The sequence below is a fragment of the Hevea brasiliensis genome, chromosome 14, assembly GCF_030052815.1.
Source record: "Hevea brasiliensis isolate MT/VB/25A 57/8 chromosome 14, ASM3005281v1, whole genome shotgun sequence".
In the NCBI taxonomy this organism is placed as follows: domain Eukaryota; kingdom Viridiplantae; phylum Streptophyta; class Magnoliopsida; order Malpighiales; family Euphorbiaceae; genus Hevea; species Hevea brasiliensis.
This window is the reverse complement of record NC_079506.1, coordinates 91,478,537-91,486,090: the sequence shown is the minus strand read 5'-3', so window position 1 is coordinate 91,486,090 and position 7,554 is coordinate 91,478,537. Positions and strand designations below refer to the sequence as shown.

At 35.8% G+C, this 7,554-nt stretch overlaps 1 pseudogene; it reads right to left on the bottom strand.

Annotated features, from left to right (window-relative positions):
* On the bottom strand, positions 1-7,490 carry LOC110633898 (uncharacterized; annotated as a pseudogene).
* Positions 7,491-7,554: the final 64 nt, after the last annotated feature.

Here is a 7,554-nt window from a genome sequence, read left to right as displayed (position 1 = left end):
TTTTTACAAAATAAACAAAAAGTTTTCAATAGGATAATACGTCTTTATTATTTTTAACATAAATATATTTTAATCTGTTCATCTATAATTTTTTTACAATGTATAAACACAATTACATTTCATAAATGTTATATTACTACTCAAAAAATATGTGTATAAAAAAAAATAAATGGGCATTAAAGAAAAAATTCAAATCCAGCAGGATACTATTATCATTAGCATTTTGCTAGCAAGGTGTGGAATGGAATTTTCTAAGACATACGAACGCTAATCATATTAGCGTCTTGCTGTTGACACCTGCACCTGCATGGCTGACAAAAGCTGTGCATAGAGTACGTCACACCACCATGGACGCTAGTAATATTAGCGTCTTGATGCAGTTACAATGGTGCCCTATTTTTATTTGAGTCTTCACGTTAGCACACTACTCATAATAGCGTCTTGGTGCAGCAGCTTTCCAGGTCAACTCTAGTCGCACCCTTCGGTAAATAACTGAAACAAAACACATTTATTGTATATTGTTTGGTACAGTACCTGTTACGGTCAATATCTCTCCTATCTAGACCACATATGACTATAACTTGGCCCTTATAATGTTTACTACTGTTATGACCGTTTTTATTCGTCTGTAACTTTAATTTGTTTCTTCTGTTTTAAGAAATGCATGAGAGAAAGTAAGTTATACACCAAAAACGGCAGATGTTATAGAAATACACAGATGGGGGAGAGAGTAAATCTGACTTGCCCAATTCTTTTTGACTAGCCCAAAAGACATTGGATGCAGAAACCTAGCGAGCACACTATGTCAACACGTTATATATATATATATATATAAGTTTTGTTCGTAACTTTGGTAGAAATATCTGGCCAGACCAAAGATGAGAACCTATAATATTTTCACTACTTGCCGGTGTATTAAGCAATTAAACTGAAACTTCTTGGTAAGCAGTGCAGCAAACTCCGAGCTATATAACTGAAAGAATATATTTTAGAACAACTGGAAGAACAAACTCGTTGAGCCATCCCCAAATGACCTCAAATCTGCAGGTTTGACCACAGCCCGGCACATCGGGCACGTCCATTCTCTCTCAAACCTGGAAAACAAGTAATAGCCACATTGTCGGGAGACTAGGATGAATATACACATACTTTACATTGTAAAATAGCTGTAATATGCAGATCTCTAACAAATTGCAAAGTTTTAGGCTAAGCTGAGCCAAGTCAATTATGCAGAGAACTTCATTAGTTATGACCATTTAATAACAATTACATGATAATTATGCTTGCAACAGTTGATAGGTTGTGTGCCATTTACTTCTTGAAAAATTTCTGATGGTATCAAATGCATAAATACAATGAACAATTCCATATCAAACAAGAAACAAGCATTTCAATATTCTCTTACAGCACTTTGAGCATTTAATTCATAACAGAAGCTACAAAACTCATCATTCAGAAACACAGTCCTCACAGAAGAAGCGTTTGCAAAGCAACAAAATTGAAGCATGCATCTTTTCCTGGCAAATGGCACAAAGATCACCTGACTTGATGTGAAGCAAAATAATCTAATACAAACATGCATTGTACTTCACAGGTTTAGTATTTCAGATGCTTATATACAAAATAAGACAGTCGATATGAATGTTAATGTATAACATTACCATCAATAGACAACCGACAGCCTTCTCAAACAAAACAGAGAATGAGCGCTAATATTCAGAGATGGTATCAAGCTAAACATTCTGAAATGTGTATTCCCTCACCATAACACCAATCTGCACTTATAACCTAATACCACTTCCTGTACAGAACAATTCCATTTCCAACCTAGCAATTACAATAACTTCAGCCACAAGAAACAAAAACCAACCTAAAATGAACACATCTGACTAGGGTATTACTATTATCTTATTACAAGGTATGCAACATACATAACATCCATGAATCCATACCAACATCAGCAATGCTGATCGCTCCTTCAGGAATGATACTGAATAAGTGGACAGGTTGCTCAAAAACTCTTTCCCAAAATTTGGATGCATAAGCAACTTTCAATTTTTTTTTTTTTGGCCCATCGAGAGACATGCACAATAAGCACATCAATTCTAGCAAATACATGTCAGCATTGTGACTTATTAAGCCATTGGCTGTGATGATACACCAGAATTTAAGTTTTTTGCAAATTGGCTTGCAAGGTGGATCAGCATTGTCTCTATTCTGAATTGTTTGAAGTTGGGAAAAAAATAGGAGCATCACTTTAATTTGTTGAGTCAGTGAAGTTTTTCACTTTAAGAAGCTCCATCAGGTTATGATTACTAAAGCATGAGGGAAACCCAAATGATTTGAGTTTCTATTAAAAAAAAAATACGAACTGCCAAGGAAAAAAAAAAAAAAGAGGAATGGAATGGTCGCTGACCTAGGAGTTTCCACTTACAGCAATCAACCTTAATAAGAAATGATAACATGCAGCACAAAGAAAGAAACTGATCTTAACCATGATGTAACAGAATAATTGAAACAGCTTACATGTAATTTAAAGCCTTCCTACCTACCCTGTAAAGCCAAGGGGGAAGGTAGAAGCCTGAATGACCCACATACCTGTTCCACAGTTGCATATGATCCACAAGGAACTTCTTTTCGTGATAGTGCCTTTAAGGCTGCAATGAAGGATTTAACCTATGCATGAACAACACAAATTAAGAGTTATGAAGTAATTTATTGTTCTGAAGACAAAATTAAAAGATTGGGAAACCCCACAGACAATCACAAAGAATAAAAACAAATTTACCTTCTCAACAAAAGTAGTGATCTTGAAAGTTAAATACAGCCCTGTAATCAGTGATGAAAAAAGGTTTCCATATTCTTTGTTTAAGAAGAATATATACCAGACAGGCGTTGGCATTAAGGCACGATATAACAGCAGCATATATTCAACCAAGGTTAGCATCTGACCCTTGTAACCATATGACAAAAGTTAGTGGCTTCAGCAAAAATTAGAAAAATAATCTTGCAGTTGCATGGAGTACTTAAAGCTTATTTTGTAGACCAGCATTACTTACCTGCCGGTGATAATTGAGGTTCCACCATTCTTCTAATAAATTAGCAGTAGACACTTGAAAGCCATTGCTGCCTGTTGCACCAATATATCTGTGAGTAGTAAAATTTAGCAATCAGTAACATAGAAAAGAACATGATGAACAGAATCGGGCATGCAACACTGCAGTAGGCTAATTGAACCAAAATGAGAGCGAAATAATGGAACCTTATGTGCAATCAGAAGAATAATTGTAGTTGTCAGGGGCAAATGAATTCTTCTTTTTTTTTTTTTTAAGATGGCAGTACTTGAATGGAAAAGCTGACAAGAATGATGAAATCTATAATAACTAGACCTATATGGTATGAGAAAGCTATCAAATAGCTTTAAGCATCCTGCTGTGTTTTGATTTTCCTTCCTCTTTTTAATGAATTTCTTCAGCTTAGAGAAAGTGAGAAAGAAATTGGGTGAGGGGAAGGGAGGGGTAGGGAGGGTTGTTGTTGGGGGGTTGGGGGGGGGTGGTGGGGGGGAGGGGGGGAAGCTCTATCAAAATAGCTTCAGAAAAAAGTCATAAATATCATAATGCAGCAAGAAACAAGACACTCAATCTCTCTTTGGATTCATCTATTGGAAAGGCAGCTGTTAGCTGCCACTTATTTTGCATTTATTTAGGACATTTGTTTAGGAAATTTTTGTGTACATATCTGTTCTTACCTTTTATTGTATGATTCTGATACAATTTTGATAGTTTAGCTTGATTAGGGACCTATTTGTTAGCTGTAATTTTTTATATATCTTTGATTTCTGGGGCAATAAAGATCAGAATTCTTATTCCAAAATTTCTTAGTTCTTTTACAAGTAACATCCATACGTGTACATTGTAGCTGTGTTTGCTCAACTTCTACATGCATGTATCTCATCACTGTAACAATTTTATATAATGATAAATCCAAATAAACTGATAAGGACTGCTCAAATCCATACCATTTATTACAACGATGAATGTAGCATGCCAAAAAATGTGGTATTACATTTGGAGGAAGCATGATCATTGGAGGCAAAAGATCATCATTTCTATCCCAACAGTAAAGACCAACCACGTAAAGCAGGAAAACTATGGAGATTAGAGCAAGAACAGAGATTTTTCTCTCTCCCTGCAGAAACCAACAATTATTAATCTTCTCTTTTTATCATTTTTTGTTTGAAGTGGGACTGGGAGAAGGAACTTATATAAATGGACCACACACTAGAGCACCTTCAGTGCCGTCTGTTTTGAAGAATATCATTTGACTTAAACAACAAAGCTGTAATCCCAGTTACAACAGCAAAACCTGCAAGTATCAGGAAATAATGTCCCTAACTAGAACAGCAATCCTATAATCCACGAAAGAAAAAAGGGAAGTAGTAGAACCAGATATGCTAGGATAATCAGTACTCTAAAATCAATGTTAATAAAGGTCTAATAGGATGAGAGTAGGCCTTATGGCTTAGTCATTGTTCTTAAATCTTATCAGTATTGCATTTATTATTTTTTTTGTTTGTTCCTACCTTACATTTAGTATCATAAACAAATATTTTGTCCTTAGAGTTAAATAAGCCCTGCGTCAGTCAGATAATAGGTAAAATTCCTACATATATACACAAAAGCCCAACATGTCAGCAGGAAATGATCAAGTGAGCTATGCACCTCTGCCTTCCTCAGCTCATATTTGGGTAACAATAAAGTTGACCAATCACAAAGAAAGAACTGAATTTACATTCTAAATTCTACTGAGCATACACGTACTCCCTTGCAACCAAGGATTTTGATTGGTCAACAAAACATGAACCATGTGTTGAGAAGGTACTGAACACTAAATGGAGGTTTATTTTGTAATCCCAGGGTTCTCCTATCCCTAGCACAAAGAGGAAAAATCCACTCTTAATATGAAAAGGCACTTGTAACCTTCTCCTTAGTAGAGAAATATTGCTGACTGCTCTTCTTGTGCATGGGTACATTACTGTAATACATAAAATTCCTTTTGCCTTATTTTTCTCTTTCCAAGTTTTTTATTCTAATCTCTCTGTGCGTGTTGCGTATATTATTTGTCACACCATGTCTAAATACTAGATTACTTTTCTCCATGACTTGCATATTATCTGCCATAAGAGCTAAAATAAATTTTGCAAAAAAGAGTATATAGCCATATTAGCTAAAACAAACTGAATGATTACTTACTAGTCAGGAAATAAATAAGAAAAAAGACCAGACAAATAATTCAATTGCATCCCAAAATTTAACAGATAACTTCTTCAGTGAAAAGTTTGCCAAGGTTATACTGCAAATTTTAATCCCCGGAATCTAAATAAGCACTTACCCTAACGATGAAAATTTATTAGTCTCTCAACTATCAATAGAATAAAAAAGTCTGCCAAGGTGCCATAATGAAAGGGGAAAGAATGAAGTGTCTCCTAATTTAAGTTTACAAACAGATGTAAACCCTCAGAATCACATTCTTTCGTAACTCTTACTTCTTCCTTGTATTGGCATTAAAAAAATAAAAAATAAAAAAAACCCAAATAACTTCAGTAGAAGTTACATTAACCCAGCACCATTTAATATTTTTCTCATTTTCTTTTTAATGAACTCTCCTAAACATAGAACAAATGTCTATCTGATTCAAGATACGATTGTATGCGTTTTTAGAATCTAATATGCTACCATAACTAGAGCTGCGTTTTTGTGCTTCAAGTCCAAAAGTAAAAAAGAAGATATCTTGCATGAATACACTGTGAGTCATGAGTATTAAATTGATATACAGTATTTGATAAGTTTCTTTGAATTATGAGATGGACTCAATTTCCAAACCATCATATGCCAACTTCGAACTTGATTCTGCAAGTGAACATGAATTGCTGTACCATTTACAGTTGAACAGAAACCTCTTAAGAAAGGAGTAACTTGGTAAAACCTACCTTGCAAGTGTTGACGGATGAAGACAACCAGAAATGGCAATAAGAATGGAAGAATATACTCAATCCATCCGGTAAAAAGTTGCATGTCAATACCCTGGAAAGAAGAATCCGGCCCATCCCAAACAACACCCTCAACAAAGTGTCTGCTGTCCGAATGGGGAGCTTATGCAGGAGGAGAAGCAAGCCTCTCATCAGCTACATCTGCAGTGTCAACATCTGCTTCATTATCTAATATTGCATCATTCTGTTCATTAGTCCTTTGCCTGAGGTGGTCGCCTTCTCCAGATTCAATAATCTGAATAGAAACCTCGCCAGCACTAGAACTATTGGTGGTGCTATGATTACCAATAGAATTAGGAAACTGGGTTTGAGTGTAAGTTCCATTGAGTATCAAATTGTTATTGGCTTGTTCTTGTTGGCTTGAGGGCTGGCTTGGATTCATACCAGCATACTCCAACAAAAGAGAAAGGGGGCGATTGGAACATGCCGAGAGAAGGAAACTGGATTTTTGAATTAATAATGCTACTTTTAGCGGCACTATCACTACTAGTTGCTTCCGAAGAACAAATGGACGCACCAATATGGGAGCCTGATGTCAGTTTCTGCACTTCCACCTTAAATAATTTCTAAATCTTCACCTAGTGGAAAATGGAAGATGTCCCACGAGTCCATTGACCTTTGATCTTCCTGTGAGAGGAACATAAAGGAACACAGCAGTTATTAAACATGGAAGTAAAAGAGGGGAAATTTGAGAAAGGTATTGTCTAGCTACGAGAAAAAGAAGTTCCATCAAAACTCACGTGAAGTAAAAGTATTACCTGAGAAAGTAAAGGACTTCTGTATCGACCTTGATGACAGTATGAACAGGTGTTCGCAGAAAAAGTTTCCCTTCTAACAAAGCGATGGAGAAAGATCCAAAAGTTCCCTCAAGTAGAAGATACAACCATAATTAAGCCCTTCGGAGAGATCCAACAAATGGTTTAGACTTGAGAGGTCAAACACATAAAGCTGTAAATGGATTTGAGATCATATCTTCCAGCAAATTGCAAGTGGAGGGAAAAGGTCAATGCCAAAGGGACAGAAATGCCATCGTGTTTCCATCAAACTCCTTTCTTTAATGAGTTAGTTTTTGTCCCAGATGAACCGGGAACAACAAAATTCGTGACAGAAATGGTTAGCCTTGGATATTTTCATCTCCATTATTATTTTAGCTATTTGCACACCAAGGTCATCGCCTTTTCTGTATTTTATATTTGAGTCATGCTGTTCTCTTATGCCCTCAACAATATTCAAATACAGCTGCAAGAATGTTGCCGTCACGAAATGAATTATCAAAGACCGATGTCTTCAGACCCCTGCTTGGTATACTCCCTAATAGCGTCCCAACCCAAGCCAACCCAGCTAAACAAGGTTCAATTTGCTTAAAAATGGGATTTTCTAACGAAAGATGACAGATTATTGAAAGATATTTACCATCCAGAACTCGCAAGCATATCCTCATATAAGAGAGGATGATACAGTTTCAACTAGATTTTACTGTTTTCTGTTTTGTGAGCTTAACCCCG